This window comes from Amblyraja radiata, chromosome 16, assembly GCF_010909765.2.
Source record: "Amblyraja radiata isolate CabotCenter1 chromosome 16, sAmbRad1.1.pri, whole genome shotgun sequence".
Lineage (NCBI taxonomy): Eukaryota > Metazoa > Chordata > Chondrichthyes > Rajiformes > Rajidae > Amblyraja > Amblyraja radiata.
In genome coordinates, this window is record NC_045971.1 from 52,344,637 (window position 1) to 52,370,599 (window position 25,963).

Genomic DNA, 25,963 nt, shown 5'->3' on the forward strand with positions numbered 1-25,963 from the left:
GGGGGTCCCAGCCCCTACAGGACCCACACAGGCCGGGCCGGGGGTCCCAGCCCCTACAGGGCCCACACAGGCCGGGCCGGGGGTCCCAGCCCCTACAGGGTCCACACAGGCCGGGGGTCCCAGCCCCTACAGGGTCCATACAGGCCGGGGGTCCCAGCCCCTACAGGACCCACACAGGCCGGGCCGGGGTCCCAGCCCCTACAGGGCCCACACAGGCCGGGCCGGGGTCCCAGCCCCTACAGGGCCCACACAGGCCGGGGGTCCCAGCCCCTACAGGGCCCACACAGGCTGGGCCGGGGGTCCCAGCCCCTACAGGGCCCACACAGGCCGGGCCGGGGGTCCCAGCCCCTACAGGGTCCACACAGGCCGGGCCGGGGGTCCCAGCCCCTACAGGGCCCACACAGCCCGGGGGTCCCAGCCCCTACAGGGCCCACACAGGCCGGGGGTCCCAGCCCCTACAGGGCCCACACAGGCCGGGGGTCCCAGCCCCTACAGGACCCACACAGGCCGGGCCGGGGGTCCCAGCCCCTACAGGGCCCACACAGGCCGGGGGTCCCAGCCCCTACAAGACCCACACAGGCCGGGCCGGGGGTCCCAGCCCCTACAGGGCCCACACAGGCCGGGCCGGGGGTCCCAGCCCCTACAGGGTCCACACAGGCCGGGGGTCCCAGCCCCTACAGGGTCCATACAGGCCGCGGGTCCCAGCCCCTACAGGACCCACACAGGCCGGGCCGGGGTCCCAGCCCCTACAGGGCCCACACAGGCCGGGCCGGGGTCCCAGCCCCTACAGGGCCCACACAGGCCGGGGGTCCCAGCCCCTACAGGACCCACACAGGCCAGGCCGGGGGTCCCAGCCCCTACAGGGCCTACACAGGCCGGGCCGGGGGTCCCAGCCCCTACAGGGTCCACACAGCCCGGAGGTCCCAGCCCCTACAGGGTCCACACAGGCCGGGGGTCCCAGCCCCTACAGGGTCCACACAGGCCCGGGGGTCCCAGCCCCTACAGGACCCACACAGGCCGGGCCGGGGGTCCCAGCCCCTACAGGGCCCACACAGGCCGGGCCGGGGGTCCCAGCCCCTACAGGGCCCACACAGGCCGGGCTGGGGGTCCCAGCCCCTTCAGGGCCTACACAGGCCGGGCCGGGGGTCCCAGCCCCTACAGGGTACACACAGGCCGGGGGTCCCAGCCCCTACAGGGTCCACACAGGCCGGGGGTACCAGCCCCTACAGGGCCCACACAGGCCGGGGGTCCCAGCCCCTACAGGGTCCACACAGGCTGGGGGTCCCAGCCCCTACAGGGTCCACACAGGCCGGCCGGGAGGTCCCAGCCCCAGGGTGAGAGCAGCAGAGGGTCCCGACTGTCTCAACCACAGACACAGTGAGTAACTCACAGGACAACTTACAGCAGCACACACAGCCCTGTGCAGGCAATAACAGGCAGAAACTGGCAAAAGTAAGTAGGCACCTGTCGAGTAAATCACACATTCTCACAGATCTCGTTCAACTGTGTTTATTGAGTAACACATGAAAGAATGAGAAATTGCGAGGGAGCGTAGCGACGGGGAGGGGGGGGGAGGAGGCTGTGGGATGCGGGTGGGGGGGGTGTCCCACTCCTCCCACGGTAGGGAACTTTTGCATTTTTCAGCTTGAAATTGTGCAATCTGGTGCATACTGTAGCCAGTCTTTTAACTAACGCTTGAATGCAACATTTATGCTTTAAATTGATTTAGGTTTGAATAAGGTTAGGCTAAATTTCAATCCTAATTACATTCAACAATATAGGCCAGGCACAGATCAACAGGTGCAGCACAATAATGACTATATTCATGTATGGAAATCAGATTATATTCATGCTGTCTTGCAGCGGCCACTCGACCCGACCGCGGGCCCAGTGGATGACAGCGGCGGCTGGGACAGCAGCAGCGGCCTCGGCGCAGAGGGAGAATAAGAAGGGATGAGACAAAGACTTAAGACTTTTGCCTTCCACCACAGTGAGGAGGTGCCTGTTGAACTCACTGTGGTGGTGATGAAGCCAAATTTTAGTTAAAAATATAAGAAGATATTAAATTGGCTTCTGGGCTAGCTTACAGCTTATATTTAGTCTCAAATTAGGCTTGCCTCAGGTTGCGGTGTGTGAGATAATAAATCCTATAACATTGTCTCCCAAGTGACAAGCAGAGAGGAGAAGCTAGAAAGATCTCTTTGATGTAAGATGCCGTAAACCAAGTGTCCTATGTTTATGAGGGACGAAGTGACGAGAGAGGAACCAGGGAAGTAGAAAGATAAGATGCCGTAAACCAAGTGTCCTATGTTTATGAGGGACCAAGTGACAGAGAGGAAGCAGCGAAAGAGCTAGGGTGATCTCTTTGAAGATAAAATGACCTAAACCAAATGGCCAATGTTTTTAGTATATCTTGTACCATGTAAACAAAATGCCTTTGATGTGATGCATTCTGTGGAAACCTTTTCCTGTACCTCTGACCATGACTAATGTCTGTGGAATGTGCTAAGGGGACAAAAAAAACTATTTAATGCAATGTAATTCTGTTGTTCAGGGAAGTGGACGGAGGACGGTCAAGTGTCTATATTGGTCACTTAACTGGAATTCTCCCTCCCTTCCATCGGCCGATAATAAGTAAAGTTTTGAACTGGTCTACCAAACAGTTTGTGTGGTGTCTGTTTATTAAGAAGCGAACCTGTTTAGTTGTTAAGAAAAGTAGCTTTTTCAGTGGATGTTAATTTGTGTTTATTGTGTGTTTTGTCATTTTTACTCTATGTAGGATTGCAAGGCAACAAAATTTCGTTCAGACCGCAAGGTCTGAATGACAATAAAGGCTACTTGTTACTTGTTGTTACTTGTATATATATATATATAGAGAAAAACACAGAGAAACAAAGCAAAAGTTAGACTTCCATCACTGTTCTGCACAAATAAATCAATCAAACTTGTTCAAGAAGGAACTGCAGATGCTGGAGAATTGAAGGTGGATAAAATTGCTGGAGAAACTCAGCGGGTGCGGCAGCATCTATGGCAACGTTTCGGGCCGAAATAGACAACGTTTAGGGCCGAAACCCTTCTTCAGACCGTTTCAACCTTACCCTTTGAATATAGAAACAAGACGAAAATAATGCCACATATTCAATCATATACGGTTCAATGAAATTAAGATATATATGTAAAAATACATATGGAAACAGTCCCTTCCGCCCACCAAGTCCACACCGACCAGCAATCTATCATACCAATTCCATCCATCACGCCAGGGACAATTTACAGAAGCCAATTAACCTACATAGAAACATAGAAAATAGGTGCAGGAGTAGGCCATTCGGCCCTTTGAGCCTGTACCGCCATTCAATATGATCATGGCTGATCATCCAACTCAGTATCCTGTACCTGCCTTCTCTCCATACCCCCTGATCCCTTTAGCCACAAGGGCCACATCCAACTCGCTCTTAAATATAGCCAATGAACTGGCCTCCACTACCTTCTGTGGCAGAGTATTCCACAGATTCACCGCTCTCTGTGTAAACAATGTTTTATCATCTCGGTCCTAAAAGACTTCTCCCTTATCCTTAAACTGACTCCTTGTTCTGGACTTCCCCAACATCGGGAATAATCTTCCTGCATCTAGCCTGTCCAACCCCTTAAGAATTTTGAAAGTTTCTATAAGATCCCCCCCTCAATCTTCTAAATTCTAGTGAGTACAAGCCAAGTCTATCCAGTCTTTCTTCATATGAAAGTCCTGCCATCCCAGGAATCAGTCTTGTGAACCTTCTCTGTACTCCCTCTATGGCAAGAATGTCTTTCCTCAGATTAGGAGACCAAAACTGTACGCAATACTCCAGGTATGGTCTCACCAAGACCCTGTACAACTGCAGTAGAACCTCCCTGCTCTTATACTCAAATCGTTTTGCTATGAATGCTAACATACCATTCGCTTTCTTCACTGCCTGCTGCACCTGCACACCTGAATTTATTATGGGGAACAAGGAAATGGCAGATGAGTTGAACAGGTATTTTGGATCCATCTTCACAAAGGAGGACACAAACAATCTTCCTGATATAGTAGTGGCCAGAGGATCTGGGGTGACAGAGGAACTGAAGGAAATCCACATTAGGCAGGAAATAGTGTTGGATAGACTGATGGGACTGAAGGCTGATAAATCCCCAGGGCCTGATGGTCTGCATCCCAGGGTACTTAAGGAAGTGGCTCTAGAAATCGTGGTGCATTGGTGATAATTTTCCAATGTTCTATAGACTCAGGATCAGTTCCTGTGGAATGGAGGGTAGCTAATGTTATCCCACGTTTTAAGAGTGGCGGGAGAGAGAAACGGGGAATTATAGACCAGTTAGCCTGACATCGGTGGTGGGGAAGATGCTGGAGCCATCTATAAAAGATGAAATAGCCACACATTTGGATAGCAGTAACAGGATCGGTTCGAGTCAGCATGGATTTACGAATGGGAAATCATGCTTGACTAATCTCCTAGGATTTTTTGAGGATGTAACTCAGAAAATGGACAAACTAGAGCCAGTGGATGTAGTGTGCCTGGACTTTCAGAGAACATTTGATAAGGTCCCACGTAGGAGATTAGTGGGTAAAATTAAGGTACATGGTTTTGGGGGTGGAGTGCTGATATGGATAGAAAATTGGTTGGCAGCCAGGAAACAGAGAGTGGGGATTAACGGGTCCCTTTCAGAATGGCAGGCAGTGACTAGTGGGGTACCGCAAGGCTCGGTGCTGGGACCGCAGCTATTTACAATATACATCAATGATTTGGATGAAGGGATTCAAAGTAACATTAGCAAATTTGCTGGGTGGCAGTGTAAACTGTGAGGAGGATGCTATGAGAATGCAGGGTAACTTGGACAGGTTGGGGGAGTGGGCAGATGCATGGCAGATGAAGTTTAATGCAGATAAATGTGAGGTTATCCACTTTGGCAGCAAAAACAGGAAGGCAGATTACTATCAAAATGGTGTCAAGTTGGGAAAAGGGGAAGTACAATGGGATCTGGGGGTCCTTGTACATCAGTCTATGAAAGTACGAAAGCGAATGGCATGTTAGCCTTTATAACAAGAGGAATCGAATATTGGAGCAAAGAGGTCCTTCTCAGTATCAGTATCAGTATTCCTTTAATATCATTTCCCTGAGAACTCGCATACACAGAGGAAACGAAAAAACGTTGCTCAATCGGTTTCCATTCAGTGTATAAATAAAAACAAAAAGGATAATACATAGAAAGTAGGACTAAAATTAACAATATAATAAAAACAGACGGTCCGATCGACAGCGGCTTTACTGCAGAGGGTCTGGATGTGTTGGTGAGCGATATTTTGGGAGGGGACAAAGTCCGTTAATCAGTCTTATTGCCTGTGGGAAGAAGCTGAGGAGCATCCTCAGTTGCAGTTGTACAGAGCCCTAGTGAGACCCCACCTGGAGGATTGTGTGCAGGTTTGGTCACCTAATTTGTGGAAGGACATTCTTGCTATTGAGGGAGTGCAGCGAAGGTTTACAAGGTTAATTCCCGGGATAGCGGGACTGTCATATGCTGAGAGAATGGAGCAGCTGGGCTTGTACACTCTGGAGTTTAGAAGGATGAGAGGGTTTCTCATTGAAACATATAAGATTGTGAAGGGTTTGGACACGCTAGAGGCAGGAAACATGTTCCCGATGTTGGGGGAGTCCAGAACCAGGGGCCACAATTTAATTCTCTGCCTCAGAGGGCGGTGGAGGCAGGTTCTCTGGATGCTTTCAAGAGAGAGCTAGATGAGGCTCTTATAAATAGCGTAGTGAGGGGATATTGTGAGAAGGCAGGAACGGGGAACTGATTGTGGATGATCAGCCATGACCACGGTGCTGTATCGAGGGGCCGAATGGCCAACTCCTGCACCTATTGTCTATTGAGGCGTCGACTGTGCCTGAGACAAAGGGGAGTCCCCAGCTCTAAGATCTGAACTATAGTGAAAGTTCGGGCAGACTTTAATACAATTCTCAGCACAAAGAGTCAATATGTTGATATTCTGCATTAAATAACAGAGGGAGAAAGAAATTGTTCTATAGATCTGTCATCAACACGCATGCGCCGGATTGTTCCCGCCCCCTCTGTGTCTCCGCCTCCACTATTGGCTGAGACCAGTGACGGACACCGCCGGTAGCCAATGGGAACAGAGGGGCGGGCGCAGCGTGCGCTGACGGTTGGAGGGTCAGGTGACCGGTGGCGGCGCGCGCGGCCGTCAAACCGTCTCCGCGCCTGCGTGCCGCGCACGCGCAAAGGGCGCGCCTCAGGAGAGCGATGACGAAGCTGCCCGGTGATTGACAGCGCATGGGGGCGGGGCCAATCAGCGCATCACCGCCCAGTGCGGCAGGTTCAATCCCCACCCCGGACCACAGCAACACATCACATCCAATGCATCCTATACATGGATAATGTTTAATTAATGGAAACTGACATTCATCACCTGCTCGACCTTGGAAGGTGGCAATAAACGCTCAGATGGAAGCAAATATTAATGTAATTTGCCGTAAAGTGGGACAGGAAGCATCTCTCGAGAGAAGGAATGGGTGACCTTCCTGGTCGAGACACAGAATCAGTCAGGGTCGGCTGTGGGCCGAGGAGCTTTATTCTGCAGTTTCGTGACCCAAGTCACCAAACTACATGAAATTTTCACATATTGTGTAAAAAAAATTATATAAATCACCCCTGAAACTCGATATGAAGAAGACTTGCACATTTTTTATTAAATTAGAGAAAAACCGGAATATGTTCGGGTCATTTTTAGTCCAATCAAAGCACGTTTAACATTGAGTTGTCTGCCAGTTGTTTCAGGCTAGCACACAACATGGCTGAGGGGACTTCACAGATGCCTGTTTTACTGGAGATACTGATTTGTTGTTCTGTGGAATAAATGTCGCGGAAACTTGCAGCAGGTAATTGTATTTAGTGGGAAAAGCATTAAAAAGGCTGAAGAAATTGCTGCGAAGTGGATTAAAGTGCAAGAAAGCCTTGAAAGCAAAGTCCCTGCTGAGGTCCTGGAACACAAAGATTTACACAGCCAGGGACCAACTCTAACTAAAAGGTAAGATCTAACGTCTGAATTTATGAAAATCAATCTGTATGGAGTTTAATTAATTTAATTGCACCCTTTTATAATGTGAATAAATTCATTCATTCATTCACTTACTTCATTTATTCACTTACTTTATTCATTCATGAAAGTGAGGGCCTAAACTATATGTATCCAAGACACAGTAAATTAAACATTGTCACTAATGCCAGCTTGTTGTAGAGTAATAAGTCTTTAACAGCTAATCTCGGAGCTGCCTGCGAAAACTTACCGGGAAAAAGTGCTTCGACCGGACATACGTACTCGCGGTAAAATGAAGCCGCGGTCTCAATTAATAAGCGGCCGATTCGCGAATGCGGAGCCGCGGATCATCTCTGCGGGTGGGCGGGGGGGGTGTGGGGGGGTGAGGCTGTACATAGTGCCGTCTATAGCGGTCGTTTTCAGACCCCGACAATGGCGAAAAAATTTTGAGAAACTTTTGAGAACGTTTTGAGGAAGTTTTGGAGAGATAGAGGGAGAGAGAGAGGGATGAGGGACGAGGGAGAGCGAAGTATTCACTTCTCCCTCCCTCTCTGGTCGTCACGGTGGCCCAGCGGTAGAGTTTCCGCCTCACGGCACCAGAGACCCCGGTTCGATCCTGACCACGGGCGCTGTCTGTGCGGAGTTTGCACGTTCTCTCCCCGTCACCTGCGTGGGTTTTCTCCGGGCACTACGTTTTCCTCCCACAATTCAAAGACGTGGAGGTTTGTAGGTTAATTGACGTGTGTGTGTGTGTGTGTGTGTCCGTGGATCGCTGGTCGGCAAGGACACGTTGGGCCAAAGGGCCTGATTTCGTGCTGTCTCTCTAAACTAAACTAGTGTGTGAACGGGCGATTGCTGGCCGGCACGGACTCGGTGGGCCGAAGGGCCTGTTTCTGCGCTGTATCTCCAAACTAAACTAATGTGTGAACGGGCGATTGCTGGCCGGCACGGACTCAGTGGGCCGAAGGGCCTGTTTCTGCGCTGTATCTCTAGACTAACTGGACTAAACTGATTGAAGAACATAATTCAAACATCAAGTTGTCCACAAAGTGTAAAATATGTTTTCATTTTATTTGGAAAGGACACTAAAGAAAACAGAGAAAGAGTTGAGTATAGGAGCACAGAGGTCCTTCTGCAGTTGTACAGGGCCCTGGTGAGACCACACCTGGAGTATTGTGTGCAGTTTGGGCATGTTGGCCTTCATAACAAGAGGAGTTGAGTCTAGGAGCAAACGGGTCCTTCTACAGTTGTACAGGGCCCTGGTGAGACCACACCTGGAGTATTGTGTGCCCACACATACGCACGCCCTCCACGCGCGCACGCAAGAATGCCACCACTCTGAAGTTAACTAACGATTGAATTTAATAGGTGGTAGACACAAATGCTGGAGAAACTCAGCGGGTGAGGCAGCATCTATGGAGCGAAGGAAATAGGCAACGTTTCGGGTCGAGCCCCATCTTCAGATGCTGGGGTCAAACTTGCAAATCTGCTTCGAAAGTGAAAACTGCAATTCCTTTAAAATTCATCCCTCTCCCCTCTCCTCGCCTCTATCTTTCTCTCTCCCTCTCCTCTCTCTCTCTCGAAAATTGATGGTAGACACAAAATGCTGGAGTAACTCAGCAGGTGAGGCAGTATCTACGGAGCGAAGGAATAAGTGACGATTCGGGTCGAGACCTTCAGACTCAAGAACCATTTCCTTCGTTCCATAGATGCTGCCTCACACGCTGAGTTTCTCCAGCATTTTTGTCTAACAACAAGTGAAATCACCTTCACTGGATAATAGACAACAGGTGCAGGAGTAGGCCATTCAGCCCTTCATAGAAACATAGAAACATAGAAATTAGGTGCAGGAGTAGGCCATTCGGCCCTTCGAGCCTGCACCGCCATTCAATATGATCATGGCTGATCATCCAACTCAGTATCCCGTACCTGCCTTCTCTCCATACCCTCTGATCCCCTTAGCCACAAGGGCCACATCTAACTCCCTCATAAATATAGCCAATGAACTGGCCTCGACTACCCTCTGTGGCAGGGAGTTCCAGAGATTCACCACTCTCTGTGTGAAAAAAGTTCTTCTCATCTCGGTTTTAAAGGATTTCCCCCTTATCCTTAAGCTGTGACCCGAGTGCTTCGAGTCAGCACCGTCATTCAATATGATCATGGCTGATCTTCCCCAATCAGTACCCCCGTTCCTGCCTTCTCCCCATATCCCCTGACCGCTATCTTTAAGAGTCCTCTTGAAAGCATGCAGAGAACCGGATCTCTTGAAAGCATCCAGAGAACCAGCCTCTGAGGCTGAAAATCCCACAGATTCACAACTCTCTGGGTGGAAAAGTTTCTCCTCATCTCAGTCCCAAATGGCCACAAATTCATAACTCTCTGGATGGAAAAGGTTCTCCTCATATCAGTCCTAAATGGCCGACCACTTATTCTTAAACTGTGGCCCCTGGTTCTGGATTCCACCCAACATCGGGAACATGATTCCTGCCTCTAGCATGTCCAAACCCTTAATAATCTTATATGTTTCAATAAGATACCCTCTCATCCTTCTAAATTCCAGAGTGCACAAGCCCAGCTGCTCCATTCTCTCAGCATATGACAGTCCCGCCATCCCGGGAATTAACCTGGTGAACCTACGCTGGGCTCCCTCAATAGCAAGAATGTCCTTCCTCAAATTAGGAGACCAAAACTGCACACAATACTCCAGGTGTGGTCTCACCAGGGCCCTGTACAACTGCAGAAGGACCTCTTTACTCCTCAACTCCTCTTGTTATGAAGGCCAACAGGCAAAAACTGCACACAATATTCCAAGTGTGATCTAAGGATGGAGGGAGAGAGAGAGAGAGAGAGAGGGAGAAAGAGAGGGAGAAAGAGAGGGAGAAAGAGAGGGAGAAAGAGAGAGAGAGAGAGAGGGGGGAAGGGGAGAGAGAGGGAGAGAGAGAGAAGCAAAGAGGGAGGGAGAGAGAGGCAGAGAGGAGGAGATGGAGAGGCAGAGAGGGGGAGGAAGGCAGGGAGAGAGAGGGCAGAGAGGGGGAGAGAGAGGCAGAGAAATGGAGAGAGAGAGGCAGAGGGAGGGAGAGAAGTGGGGGAGAGAGAAGGGTGAGAGGGACAGGGGGGAGAGAGAGAGGGGGAGCGAGAGGCACAGAGAGAGGGGGGAAATAGGTCAGCCATGGTTGCAAGGCGGAGTGGGATCGGTAAGTTGGCGATATGCAGAATACTGCCCTGCTGACTACAAATTCAGGGTCCAATTCAGACAATGCCATGTGTGGGCTAGCAGGAGTGAAATGGGCCGAAGGGCGTTTTCCGGACGCTCTGGACTCCCCACATCCACGCCGTTGCCCCGCAAGGTCGGCTTGGTGACTTTGGGGGAGTTATTGGGGCAAATGGTTTGGAAATGAGACAGAGGCCTGCAGGGCCACATTAAGTGTGAATTCATGGTTAGTTATAGTGTGGGGAACCGCCTGCCAGCGCCTGTGCATGCTCCCCCTGCTGCATTCAAGGGAATGCATGCATCACTGGCTGCATTGCTGCCTCCCCCGCTGCATGGCAGCGCTGTCACCCTTACCCAAAGATACTAGAGGAGCTCCTCTATATACTTTGCCCTTACCTGCTCGTCACAGCATTCCCGCACCACTTCCGGTTGGCTGGCGAACCGCTTGTCCACAAGGGCGCTTCCGGAAGGAGAGGGGACGCTTTAGGGCGGCGCACCGGCGCTGGCACAGCGGGACGGCGGGTCTTAGGCTTCCGGGTGGGGGGCGAAACGCCGCATGTTGATTCCGGGTGTTTTTTTGTTGTTGTTTGGTGCATTGAGGGTGGGATGGAGGAGGGGGGAGGGGAACAGAGGGGTGACCGTCAAACCGTCTCCGCGCCTGCGTGACGCGCACGCGCAAAGGCCGCGCGTCAGGAGAGCGATGACGAAGCTGCCCGGTGATTGACAGCGCATGGGGGCGGGGCCAATCAGCGCATCACCGCCCAGTGCGGCAGGTTCAATCCCCACCCCCGACCACAGCAACACATCACATCCAATGTATCCCATACATGGATAATATTTAATTAATGGAAACTGACATTCATCACCTGCTCGACCTTGGAAGGTGGCAATAAAAGCCCAGATGGAAGCAAATATTAATGTAATTTGTCATGTAAAGTGCTGGAGTAACTCAGCAGGACAGGCAGCATCTCTGGAGAGAAGGAATGGGTGACCTTCCTGATTGAGACCATTCTTCAGAGCCAGGGGGGAGGGAGACACAGAGATAAGGAAGTGTAAGGTGTTTAAACGAGACTTCAAAGGGGGTAGGGATCAAGGAAAATGTAGAAAAGATCATAGTTAATTGGGAAAAGGTGACAAAGAAACTTTCAGTGATATAATTTAATCACGGGGACAATCAGACTGGTCGGAGTACTAGGAAGGGGGGTGGGTGGAGATAGAGAGAAAGCAGAGGTTACTTAAAGTTAGAGACGGTAATATTCATACCACTGGAGTGTAAGCTGCCCAAGCCAAATATGAGGTGGTGTTCCTCCAATTTGCTTTATGCCTCACTCTAACAGTGAAGGAGGCCAAGGACAGAAAGGTCAGTAACTCAGGCAACAATTCTGGAGAGCAGGAATGGGTGATGTTTCGGTTTGAGACCCTTCTTCAGATTTCTAGTCTGCTTTGCCGGGTTACTCTATTAATTTAATTTACTTGTCTAAGGCTTTTATTCAACCATATTAATCAGCAGAGAAGTTGCACCTCGGCCTAACAAGAATATCCCACCATTAAATAACAACATGGCTGATCTGATTTGAACCTCTCTCCTAACGGCTCACATGGCTCTTTGCCTCATTTCTTATAAACAATATATGCAATTGTGCCTTCAGCATACTCAAATTCACCATCAGCCTTTGAAGAATAGAGTTGGTAAAAACACACAATTAGTAAGTGAAACAAAAAAAAACATGAATCTCTGCCTGAAACACAATTGAAGATAAATAAACAGGAGTGAGCTACACTTGTTTGGTGACCTTATTTTGGAACAGAACCCTCTAGTTCTGCCGTTTTCTCAACCCCATTCTCCTGCCTTCTCTCCACAACCTTGACACACACACAAATCAAGAATCTGGCAAGCTCCGTCTTAAAAATATCCACTGACTTGGGCTTCACAGCCGTCTGTGGCAATGAATCCCACAGATTCACCACCCTGTGGCTCAAGAAATTACTCATCATCCCATTCTAAAGGTACATCTTATTCTGAAACTGTGACCTCTGGTCCTAGACTCTCCCACTGGTGGAAACATCCTCTCCACATCCACTCTATCTAGGCCTTTCACTATTTGACGGGGTGTGGAGGGTGCAGGGAGGGTTCGTGAGAATGGAGGGGATGTAGAGAGGGTTCAGGAGAGTGGAGGGGATGTAGAGAGGGTTCAGGAGAGTGGAAGAGTGCAGAGAGGGTTTATGTGGGCAGGGCTGGGGCGTGGAGGGTGCAGGTGTGCAGGGCTGGGGCGTGGAGGGTGCAGAGAGGGCACACGAGAGTGGAGAGAGTGCAGAGAGGATGCACGTGGGCAGGGCTGGGGCGTGGAGGGTGCAGGTGTGCAGGGCTGGGTCGTGGAGGGTGCAGAGAGGGCACGGGAGAGGTTGCGGGAGAGGGTTCAGGAAGGTGGGGACAGTGTGGGTGGGTGACAACATGGTGGCAGATGTGGTGATATTTGAGGCCATCCTCTCCAGCTGACAATTCAGCAGCAATGCTGTATTGTGTGAATGTTTTTATACAATTATCATGGTGCCTTGTTACAGACGCACCTGGAGTAAAGGTAACATTTGGTCTCCTGTCCTAAATGAGGAATTAACATAACATAACATTTCATTAGACTGGGTGCAGGTTTGTCATGTGTAGTGACTGGTCTTTCGTGCGTTTGTGGAATGAGGGGTGAGCTGAATGAAATGTCCACAGATTGGATAATTGCTGCATGTTATGTTACTTTAAATATTTACTTGGTCCATTGTCAGTACATGTGAGAATTTATCACTCGTGTCTACTGTTTTTTCCCCTGCGTGAAGAGTCCAGATCCAGGGGCCAGAATCTGTGACTGGGGTGGTGGTCGGTGTGTTTATGAGGAGGCTTGGTTCTGACTCTGAGGAACGGTGGAACAATGACTGTCCAGCTCTACCCAGTGTAAATGTGCCTGGTGTTCCTGCCACCAGATTCAGATTCAAACGTTATTGTCATTGTGCAGTGTACAGTACAGAGACAACGAAATACAGTTAGCATCTCCCCAGAAGAGCGAACATAGAATAATGAGCAATAAATATATATACGTACATACAGTCATAGTAGTGCAATTTTTCTGGGGGAAGGAGTGTCCGGGGGAGGGGGTGACTGGCAATCATCGAGGTGCAGAGTTAAGTAATGCAACAGCCGCAGGGAAGAAGCTGTTCCTGGACCTGCTGGTCCGACAACAGAGAGACCTGTAGTGCCTCCCGGATGGTAGGAGGGTAAACAGTCTGTGGTTGGGGTGAGAGCAGTCCTTGACGATGCTGCGCGCCCTTCGCAGACAACGCTTGCTCTGGACAGACTTAATGGAGGGGAGTGAGGAACCGGTGATGCGTTGGACAATTTTCACCACCCTCTGCAGTATCTCCGGTCGGAGACAGAGCAGTTGCCATACCATACTGTGATACAGTTGGTAAGGATGCTCTCGATGGTGCAGCGGTAGAAGTGTCACTGTCAGTACAGGCAGCAAGAATGAGCCATTACTTTAAACCTGGACGAATAGAAAGAAGGATTCTGATCTATTTCACTTCCCACACAGATGTGTGAAACTGAAAGATTGGTCATTGTGATTTCTGACCTGGAAATAGACACATACTCATCCATCATATTCTTCATGCTGGTTGATTATTCTTTAACTCTGAAAAATAATTTTAAGGTTGTTTGCTGTCTTCTTCAAGTAGACATGATCAATTGAATAAGCATGAATACTCTGGTGGAAATAGTAATAACTATAACATTACAAAGTGATGTTTCCACAGATATTTTGCACTGGTAACTCAATGAAGATTGAGTTGTGGCCATAACAGATGATGAGGATGTTTTATTTTTTACAGGATTAGACGTACCAAAGCCAGAATTCATGGCAAATTGGAGCAGAAGGCGTCAAGCCCAAGTTTATGAATCTAGCGAGTCAGATGAGGATTGGACACCTCTGACAAGAAATCCACAACGCAATTTAAATCTGTTTGAAATATTATATAGTGTAAATTTGGCCATTAGCCTATGAAATCTGTTGCAAGGGCAATTGTATTCTTAACTTTGGAGTGGTGGAATACTTGTGTTATTCATTAAGTGTGTTTCAGAGGAAGAGGACTTAACTTTCTGCTGCCTTTCCCCACAGTGGAAAATTTTGATTCTGCTGTGGGGGGACGTTTGTGTTGAACTCTATAATGTGTTGTGTCCATTTTCTTTCTTTATTTAATTTTGACCTTTTTCTATGGTTTGTATGTAAATTTATTATTTAATTTATGTAAAGCACTTTGGTGTCAATGCAAGTTGACTTAAAATGTGCTATATAAATAAAGCTATTATTATTATTATTATTATTAAGTGCAAATTTACTTTTCCTATTTTTTATTTTTATGATATGTTGCTTATTTTAAACTCAATTACATTAGATATATCCAAACTATTGAGATTCAGTCTGTGCTTCTCCAAAGCAGAGCTGATGTGTCACTTTTTTTCCCAAGGATTCAGAATCTTTAGGCCTCCTTTTAAGGTTTCTCTGGTATTTTAAAAATATGTGCTGGTTTTGTTCTTGACTAGTTGCAGGAATGATTTATATAATGTTTTACAGAATATGTAATAAATACAGGTAGATATGTAATTTGGGTCACAAAATGTACTGGAGGACAGAGGATCTAATGGGGTAGAGGAACTGAAAGAAATGTTCATTAGGCGAGAAATAGTATTGGGTCGACTAATGGGACTGAAGGATGATAAATCCCCTGGACCTGACGGTCTGCATCCCAGGGTCCTCAGGTAGGTGGCTCTAGAAATAGTGGACGCATTGGTGATTATTTTCCAATATTCAATAGATTCAGGATCAGTTCCTGTGGATTGGAGGATAGTTAATGTTATCCCACTTTTCAAGAAAGGAGCGAGAGAGAAAACGGGGAATTACAGGCCAGTTAGCCTGACTTTGGTGATAGGAAAGATGCTGGAGTCAATTATTAAAGAGGTAATAATGGGGCATTTGGATAGCAGCAAAAGGATTAGTCCAAGTCAATATGGATTTATGAAAGGGAAATGATGCTCGACTAATCTTCTGGAATTTTTTGAGGATGTGACAAGTAAAATGGATGAAGGAGTGCCAGTGGATGTAGTGTATCTAAACTTTCAGAAAGCCTTTGATAAGGTCCCACACGGGAGACTGGTGACTAAAATTAGAGCATAGTATTGGGGGTAGGGTCGAAAATTGGTTGGCAAACCGGAAGCAAAGAGTAGGAGTAAACGGGTCCTTTTCAGAATGGCAGGCAGTGACTAGTGGCGTACCGCAAGGCTCAGTGCTGGGACCCCAGCTATTTACAATAATATATTAATGATTTGGACGAAGGAATTGACTGCAATATCTCCGAGTTTGCGGATGACATGAACCTGGGGGGCAGTGTTAGCTGTAAGGAGGATGCTAGGAGGCTGCAAGGTGACTTGGATAGGTTGGGTGAGAGGGCAAATGCATGGCAGATGCAGTATAATGTGGATAAATGTGAGGTTATCCACTTTGGTGGCAAAAACAGGAAAGTAGACTATTATCTGAATGGTGGCCGATTAGGAAAAGGGGAGATGCAACGAGTCCTGGGTGTCATGGTACACCTGTCATTGAAAGTAGGAGTGCAGGTTCAACAGGCATTGAAGAAAGCGAATGGTATGTTAGCATTCATAGCAAAAGGATGAGTATAGGAGCAGGGAGGTTCTACTGCAAGTTGTACAGGGCCTTGGTGAGACCACATCTGGAGTATTGTGTACAGTTTTGGTCTCCTAATCTGAGGAAAGACATTCTTGCCATAGAGGGAGTACAGAGTAGGTTCACCAGACTGCTTCCTGAGATGGCAGGACTTTCATATGATGAAAGACTGGATAGACTCGGCTTGTACTCGCTAGAATTTAGAAGATTGAGGGGGGATTTTATAGAAAATTCTTAAGGGGTTGGACAGGCTAGATGCAGGAAGATTGTTCCCGATGTTGGGGAAGTGCAGAACAAGGGGTCACAGTTAAGGATAGGGGGAAGTCTTTTAGAACTGCGATGAGAAAAAAAAATTTCACACAGACTGGTGAATCTGTGGAATTCCCTGCCACAGAAAGTAGGTGAGGCCAGTTCATTGGCTATATTTAAGAGGGAGTTAGATGTGGCCCTTGTGGCTAAAGTTATCAAGGGGTATGGAGAAGGCAGGTACAGGATACTTAGTTTCCATGATCATATTGAATGGCGGTGCAGGCTCGAAGGGCCGAATGGCCTACTCCTGCATCTATTTTCTATGTTTCTATAGAAACATGTGAGGTTATCCACTTTGGCGGCAAAAACAAGGGGCAGATTTTTATCTCAATGGGGTTAGGTTAGGTAAGGGGGAGGTGCAGCAAGACCTGGGCGTCCTTGTACACCGGTTACTGAAAGTTGGCGTGCAGGTACAGCAGGCAGTGAAGAAAGCTAATGGAATGTTGGCCTTCATAACAAGAGGATTTCAGTATAGGAATAAAGAGGTTCTTCTGCAGTTGTATAGGGCTCTGGTGAGACCACACCTGGAGTATTATGTACAGGTTTGGTCTCTTAATTATAGGAAAGATATCCTTGTGATTGAGGCAGTGCAGCGTAGGTTCGCGGGATTGATCCCTGGGATGGCAGGACTGTCATACGAGGAAAGATTGAAAAGACTAGGCTTGTATTCACTGAAGTTTATAAGGATGAGGGGTGATCTTATAGAAACATATACAATTATAAAATGACTGGACAAACTTGATGCAGGAAGAATGTTCCCTATGTTGGGCAAGTCTAGAACCAGGGGCCACAGTCTTAGAATAAAGGGGAGGTCATTTAAGACTGAGGTGAGAAAAAACCTTTTCACCCAGAGAGCTGTGAATTTGTGGAATTCCCTGCCACAGAGGGCAGTGGAGGCCAAATCACTGGATGGATTTAAGTTAGAATTAGATAGAGCTCTAAGGGGTAGTGGAGTCAAGGGATATGGGGAGAAGGCAGGCACGGGTTATTGATAGGGGACGATCAGCCATGATCACAATGAATGGCGGTGCTGGCTCGAAGGGCCGAATGGCCTCCTCCTGCACCTATTTTCTATGTAAAATGAAACTAAAAAGCACCTCGGCCCACGGTCTACTTGGTTTCAGTGTAAATTGTCCCTAGTGTGTGTGAGATAGTGTTAGTGTGTGGGGATCGCTGTTCGGCGTGGACTCGGTGGGCTGAAGGGCCTGTTTCCGTGCTGTATCTCTAAATTAAACTAAAATGGAGTCCCATCCCGAGCAGGCAGAACCTTCCCATTGAAACACTTACTAGTTACTTGAATCCCAGTAGATTACGACACCACGTATCTGATCTCCTTTGATTCGTTGTTGGCCGGTCACAACATCCAAAATCAACGTGTAAAGCAAAGAACCGCAGATGCTGAAAATCTGAAATAAAAATGGAAGAAAATTCAAAAAACATTCAGCAGGTTCGACAACATTTGTGGAGAAAGAAACCGTTCAGTTTCAGATCAGAGACCCTTCACCAGAGTAGGAAACAGCAACAAAAACAAGTTGTTTTTCACTTGTAGAGAGGGGTTGTGGTGGATTGGTGGAACAAAGGGGAGAATATCTCTGATGGGGCAAAAACTGATGAGGAAATGTAGTATTTGGAGTCAGCAATTAGAATAAGATGATGGAACAAGGAACTGCAGACCAGACTATACTAACACAACAATACAACGGACATGGATGAGATTAAACTCACCCAGAGGGTGGTTGCAATCTGGGACACGCTGCCTGAGGAGATGGTGGAGGCTTGAACTTGAGCTTGAGCGCCCGTCATTCGCTGCGACCCTTCCTCACCCCGCACTGAGTATCTTTCCCACGCAATACAGCCGTCTCCGCCGACACAAAACGTTGCGTTCCTCTTCTCCAGAGATGCTGCCTGACCCCCAGAGTTTTTTGTGTCTATCTTCGGTACAAACCAGTATCTAGTTGCCAAGCCGGACAAAATGGCTCGGTGTTTAGGTTGCCCGGCGGTGCTTTGAGTGGTCTGGGGCACCCGGGCAACCGTGAATTTCGAGCCCTGATCTCCCCCAACATCGGGAACATGTTTCCTGCCTCTAGCGTGTCCAAGCCCTTAACAATCTTATATGCTTCAATGAGAAGCCCTCTCATCCTTCTAAACTCCAAAGTGTAGAAGCCCAGCCGCTCCATTCTCTCAGCATATGACAGTCCAGCTATCCCGGGAATTAACCTTGTAAACCTAAGCTGCACTCCCTCAATAGCAAGAATGTCCTTCCTCAAATTAGGGGACCAAAACTGCACACAATACTCCAGGTGTGGTCTCACTAGGGCTCTGTACAACTGCAGAAGGACCTCTTTGCTCCTATATTCAATTCCTCTTGTTATAAAGTCCAACATGCCATTCGCTTTCTTCACTGCCTGCTGTACCTGCACGCTTACTTTCATAGACTGATGAACAAGGGCCCCAGATCCCGTTGTCATGAATTTCATGACACCATTTTCATGAATTGACACCATTTAGATAGTAATCTGCCTTCCTGTTTTTGCTCCAAAGTGGATAACCTCACATTTATCTGCATTAAACTTCATCTGCCCACTCCCCCAACCTGTCCAAGTCACCCTGCATTCTCATAGCATCCTCCTCACAGTTCACACTGCCACCCAGCTTTGTGTCATCTGCAAATTTGCTCATGTTACTTTGAATCCCTTCATCCAAATCATTGATGTATATTGTAAATAGCTGTGGTCCCAGCACCGAGCCTTGCAGTACCCCACTTGTCACTGCCTGCCTTTCTGAAAGGGACCTGTTAATCCCTACCCTTTGTTTCCTGTCTGCCAACCACTTCTCTATCCATGTCAGCACTCTACCCCCAATACCATGTACCCTAATTTTGCCCACTAATCTCCTATGTGGGACCTTATCAAATGCTTTCTGAAAGTCCAGGTACACTACGTCCACTGGCTCTCCCTCGTCCATTTTCCTAGTTACATCTTCAAAATATTCCAGAAGATTAGTCAAGCATGATTTCCCCTTCGTAAATCCATGCTGACTCGGACCGATCCTGTTACTGCTATCCAAATGTGCGGCTACCTCATCTTTTATAATTGACTCCAGCATCTTCCCCACCACCGATGTCAGGCTAACTGGTCTATAATTCCCAGTTTTCTCTCTGCCGCCTTTTTTTAAAACCATCAGGCCCTGGGGATTTATCAGCCTTCAGTCCCATCAGTCTATCCAACACCATTTTCTGCCTAATGTAGATTTCCTTCAGTTCCTCCATCACCCCCGATCCTCTGGCCACTACTATATCAGGAAGATTGTTTGTGTCTTCTTAGTGAAGACAGATCCAAAGAAGCTGTTCAACTCATCTGCCATTTTCTTGTTCCCCATAATAAATTCACCTTTTTCGGTCTTCAAGGGTCCAAATTTGGTCTTACCTAATTTTTTCCTCTTCACATACCTAACGAAGCTTTTACTATCCTGCTTTATATTCTTGGCTAGCTTACCTTCGTACCTCATCTTTTCTCTCCGTATTATCTTTTTGGTTATCTTCTGTTGTTCTTTAAACATTACCCAATCCTCTTGCTTCCCGTTCATCTTTGCTACGTTGTACTTCTTCGCTTTAATTTTTATACTGTCCCTGACGTCCCTTGTCAGCCATGGTCGTCCCTTTCTCCCCTTGGAATCTTTCTTCCTCCGAGGAATGAACTGATCCTGCACCTTCTGTATTATTCCTAGAAACACCTGCCATTTTTGTTTTCCCCTGTCATCCCTGCTAGTGTATCTTTCCAGTCAACTTTGGCCAACTCCTCCCTCATGGTCCCTTGATTCATCTGCAACACTGACACCTCCAATCTACTCTTCTCCCGCTCCAATTGTAGATTAAACCTGACCATGTTATGGTCACTGCCTCCTAATGGCTCATTAACCTCGAGGTCCTTTATCAAATCCAGTTCATTACATAACACTAAATCCAGAATTGCCTTCTCCCTGGTAGGCTCCAATACAAGCTGTTCAAAGAATCCATCACAAAGGCACTCTACGAAGTCCCTTTCTTGGGGTCCAGTACCAACCTGATTTTCCCAGTCTACCTGCATGTTGAAATCTCCCATAACAACCACAGCATTACTTTTGCTACATGCCAATTTTAACTCCAGATTCAACTTTCGTCCTATGTCCAGGCTACTGTTTGGGGGCCTGTAGATTCATCCCATTAGGGTATTTTTACCCTTACAATTCCTTAGTTCTATCCATACTGACTCCACATCTCCTGTTTCAATGTCACCCCTTGCAAAGGACTGAATTTCATTCCTCATCAATAGGGCAACCCCACCCCCTCTGCCCGCCTTTTCGATAGGACATATACCCTTGAATATTCAGTTCCCAGCCCTGGCCCTCTTGCAGCCATGTCTCAGTAATTCCCACAACATCATACTTGCCAGTTTCTAACTGAGCTTCAAGCTCGTGAACTTTATTCCTTATACTTCGCGCATTCATATACAGTACTTATATGATTTCCTCCTGCTGAGGTTCCTCACCAATATTCAAAAATTCCCATCAGTGATCTCAAATTGGACTAAATTTACAATCAATACCAAAGCTTGATGTCATTCAGCTCGAAATTCACGGTTGCCCGGGTGCCCCAGACCACTCAAAGCACAGCCGGGCAACCTAACACCGAGCCATTTTGTCCGGCTTGGCAACTGGATACTGGTTTGTGCCGAAGATAGACACAAAAAACTCCGGGGGTCAGGCAGCATCTCTGGAGAAAAGGAACGCAACGTTTTGTGTCGGCGGAGACGGCTGTATTGCGTGGGAAAGATACTCAGTGCGGGGTGAGGAAGGGTCGCAGCGAATGACGGGCGCTGAACTGCGAGCGACAGCGACTCATCTCCTCCTCCTCCCGCACCCCACGCGCCCTGATAAGGGCCGCTGCTTGCAAACCTGCTAACGCGCTTTAATGCCCCCCCCCCCCGATACCAAAGCCTGATGTCATTCAGAAGATGGTGACCATGGATAACACAAACCCATAGACATTGAGGCCCAGTTATGGTTTTTAACGTTGCAACTAGTCACAGTCCTGAAATCAGAAATTGGACAAAGTTCCCATTGATGAAGAGGTGGATTGTCCAGGTTGTTCATTATTCAATCCATTTACCCAACCATTGCACAAAGTGTCACTGTCAGTACAGGCAGCAAGAATGAGCCATTACTTTAAACCTGGACGAATAGAAAGAAGGATTCTGATCTATTTCACTTCCCACACAGATGTGTGAAACTGAAAGATTGGTCATTGTGATTTCTGACCTGGAAATAGACACATACTCATCCATCATATTCTTCATGCTGGTTGATTATTCTTTAACTCTGAAAAATAATTTTAAGGTTGTTTGCTGTCTTCTTCAAGTAGACATGATCAATTGAATAAGCATGAATACTCTGGTGGAAATAGTAATAACTATAACATTACAAAGTGATGTTTCCACAGATATTTTGCACTGGTAACTCAATGAAGATTGAGTTGTGGCCATAACAGATGATGAGGATGTTTTATTTTTTACAGGATTAGACGTACCAAAGCCAGAATTCATGGCAAATTGGAGCAGAAGGCGTCAAGCCCAAGTTTATGAATCTAGCGAGTCAGATGAGGATTGGACACCTCTGACAAGAAATCCACAACGCAATTTAAATCTGTTTGAAATATTATATAGTGTAAATTTGGCCATTAGCCTATGAAATCTGTTGCAAGGGCAATTGTATTCTTAACTTTGGAGTGGTGGAATACTTGTGTTATTCATTAAGTGCAAATTTACTTTTCCTATTTTTTATTTTTATGATATGTTGCTTATTTTAAACTCAATTACATTAGATATATCCAAACTATTGAGATTCAGTCTGTGCTTCTCCAAAGCAGAGCTGATGTGTCACTTTTTTTCCCAAGGATTCAGAATCTTTAGGCCTCCTTTTAAGGTTTCTCTGGTATTTTAAAAATATGTGCTGGTTTTGTTCTTGACTAGTTGCAGGAATGATTTATATAATGTTTTACAGAATATGTAATAAATACAGGTAGATATGTAATTTGGGTCACAAAATGTACTGGAGGACAGAGGATCTAATGGGGTAGAGGAACTGAAAGAAATGTTCATTAGGCGAGAAATAGTATTGGGTCGACTAATGGGACTGAAGGATGATAAATCCCCTGGACCTGACGGTCTGCATCCCAGGGTCCTCAGGTAGGTGGCTCTAGAAATAGTGGACGCATTGGTGATTATTTTCCAATATTCAATAGATTCAGGATCAGTTCCTGTGGATTGGAGGATAGTTAATGTTATCCCACTTTTCAAGAAAGGAGCGAGAGAGAAAACGGGGAATTACAGGCCAGTTAGCCTGACTTTGGTGATAGGAAAGATGCTGGAGTCAATTATTAAAGAGGTAATAATGGGGCATTTGGATAGCAGCAAAAGGATTAGTCCAAGTCAATATGGATTTATGAAAGGGAAATGATGCTCGACTAATCTTCTGGAATTTTTTGAGGATGTGACAAGTAAAATGGATGAAGGGGTGCCAGTGGATGTAGTGTATCTAAACTTTCAGAAAGCCTTTGATAAGGTCCCACACGGGAGACTGGTGACTAAAATTAGAGCATAGTATTGGGGGTAGGGTCGAAAATTGGTTGGCAGACCGGAAGCAAAGAGTAGGAGTAAACGGGTCCTTTTCAGAATGGCAGGCAGTGACTAGTGGCGTACCGCAAGGCTCAGTGCTGGGACCCCAGTTATTTACAATAATATATTAATGATTTGGACGAAGGAATTGACTGCAATATCTCCGAGTTTGCGGATGACATGAACCTGGGGGGCAGTGTTAGCTGTAAGGAGGATGCTAGGAGGCTGCAAGGTGACTTGGATAGGTTGGGTGAGAGGGCAAATGCATGGCAGATGCAGTATAATGTGGATAAATGTGAGGTTATCCACTTTGGTGGCAAAAACAGGAAAGTAGACTATTATCTGAATGGTGGCCAATTAGGAAAAGGGGAGATGCAACGAGTCCTGGGTGTCATGGTACACCTGTCATTGAAAGTAGGAGTGCAGGTTCAACAGGCATTGAAGAAAGCGAAGGGTATGTTAGCATTCATAGCAAAAGGATGAGTATAGGAGCAGGGAGGTTCTACTGCAAGTTGTACAGGGCCTTGGTGAGACCACATCTGGAGTATTGTGTACAGTTTTGGTCTCCTAATCTGAGGAAAGACATTCTTGCCATAGAGGGAGTACAGAGTAGGTTCACCAGACTGCTTCCTGAGATGGCAGGACTTTCATATGATGAAAGACTGGATAGACTCGGCTTGTACTCGCTAGAATTTAGAAGATTGAGGGGGGATTTTATAGAAAATTCTTAAGGGGTTGGACAGGCTAGATGCAGGAAGATTGTTCCCGATGTTGGGGAAGTGCAGAACAAGGGGTCACAGTTAAGGATAGGGGGAAGTCTTTTAGAACTGCGATGAGAAAAAAAAAATTTCACACAGACTGGTGAATCTGTGGAATTCCCTGCCACAGAAAGTAGGTGAGGCCAGTTCATTGGCTATATTTAAGAGGGAGTTAGATGTGGCCCTTGTGGCTAAAGTTATCAAGGGGTATGGAGAAGGCAGGTACAGGATACTTAGTTTCCATGATCATATTGAATGGCGGTGCAGGCTCGAAGGGCCGAATGGCCTACTCCTGCATCTATTTTCTATGTTTCTATAGAAACATGTGAGGTTATCCACTTTGGCGGCAAAAACAAGGGGCAGATTTTTATCTCAATGGGGTTAGGTTAGGTAAGGGGGAGGTGCAGCAAGACCTGGGCGTCCTTGTACACCGGTTACTGAAAGTTGGCGTGCAGGTACAGCAGGCAGTGAAGAAAGCTAATGGAATGTTGGCCTTCATAACAAGAGGATTTCAGTATAGGAATAAAGAGGTTCTTCTGCAGTTGTATAGGGCTCTGGTGAGACCACACCTGGAGTATTATGTACAGGTTTGGTCTCTTAATTATAGGAAAGATATCCTTGTGATTGAGGCAGTGCAGCGTAGGTTCGCGGGATTGATCCCTGGGATGGCGGGACTGTCATACGAGGAAAGATTGAAAAGACTAGGCTTGTATTCACTGAAGTTTATAAGGATGAGGGGTGATCTTATAGAAAAATATACAATTATAAAATGACTGGACAAACTTGATGCAGGAAGAATGTTCCCTATGTTGGGCAAGTCTAGAACCAGGGGCCACAGTCTTAGAATAAAGGGGAGGTCATTTAAGACTGAGGTGAGAAAAAACCTTTTCACCCAGAGATCTGTGAATTTGTGGAATTCCCTGCCACAGAGGGCAGTGGAGGCCAAATCACTGGATGGATTTAAGTTAGAATTAGATAGAGCTCTAAGGGCTAGTGGAGTCAAGGGATATGGGGAGAAGGCAGGCACGGGTTATTGATAGGGGACGATCAGCCATGATCACAATGAATGGCGGTGCTGGCTTGAAGGGCCGAATGGCCTCCTCCTGCACCTATTTTCTATGTAAAATGAAACTAAAAAGCACCTCGGCCCACGGTCTACTTGGTTTCAGTGTAAATTGTCCCTAGTGTGTGTGGGATAGTGTTAGTGTGTGGGGATCGCTGGTCGGCGTGGACTCGGTGGGCTGAAGGGCCTGTTTCCGTGCTGTATCTCTAAATTAAACTAAAATGGAGTCCCATCCCGAGCAGGCAGAACCTTCCCATTGAAACACTTACTAGTTACTTGAATCCCAGTAGATTACGACACCACGTATCTGATCTCCTTTGATTCGTTGTTGGCCGGTCACAACATCCAAAATCAACGTGTAAAGCAAAGAACCGCAGATGCTGAAAATCTGAAATAAAAATGGAAGAAAATTCAAAAAACATTCAGCAGGTTCAACAACATTTGTGGAGAAAGAAACCGTTCAGTTTCAGATCAGAGACCCTTCACCAGAGTAGGAAACAGCAACAAAAACAAGTTGTTTTTCACTTGTAGAGAGGGGTTGTGGTGGATTGGTGGAACAAAGGGGAGAATATCTCTGATGGGGCAAAAACTGATGAGGAAACGTAGTATTTGGAGTCAGCAATTAGAATAAGATGATGGAACAAGGAACTGCAGACCAGACTATACTAACAGAACAATACAACGGACATGGATGAGATTAAACTCACCCAGAGGGTGGTTGCAATCTGGGACACGCTGCCTGAGGAGATGGTGGAGGCTTGAACTTTCCCTGCAGCTGCAGGAGCTGCTCCACTGTAGTAGCTGCTCCATTGCAGGAGTTGCTCCACTGCAGCAGCTGCTCCACTGCAGGAGATGCTTCACTGCAGCAGGGGCTTCAATGCAAGAACCTACGCCATTGCAGCAGCTGCTCCACTGCGAGGTACAACTGCACTGCAGGAGATGCATCACTGCAGCAGCTGCTCCCCTGCAAGGTACAACTGTATTGCAGGAGATGCATCACTGCTGCAGCTGCTACACGTCCCTGGATATTAATTATTACATGATTCCCATGGACAGCTCGAGCCCTCGGCGGGAAAAGGCGCCAAAAGCCGCCGAGAGCTCGAGCTGTTCTCGCTGTCCCGCCGCCGGGGGGAGGGGCCGAGCGCGGAGAGAACTGTCC

General features: G+C 47.2%; 1 long non-coding RNA gene across 1 annotated transcript; it reads right to left on the reverse strand.

Moving 5' to 3' along the window:
* Positions 1 to 1,209: 1,209 nt before the first annotated feature.
* On the reverse strand, positions 1,210 to 25,143 carry LOC116982242. The gene is made up of 3 exons (XR_004414414.1): positions 25,074 to 25,143; positions 17,621 to 17,739; positions 1,210 to 1,223 (listed from the first exon to the last, which is right to left on the reverse strand). It is a non-coding gene; the product is annotated as an uncharacterized LOC116982242 (long non-coding RNA).
* Between the last annotated feature and the right edge of the window lie 820 nt (positions 25,144 to 25,963).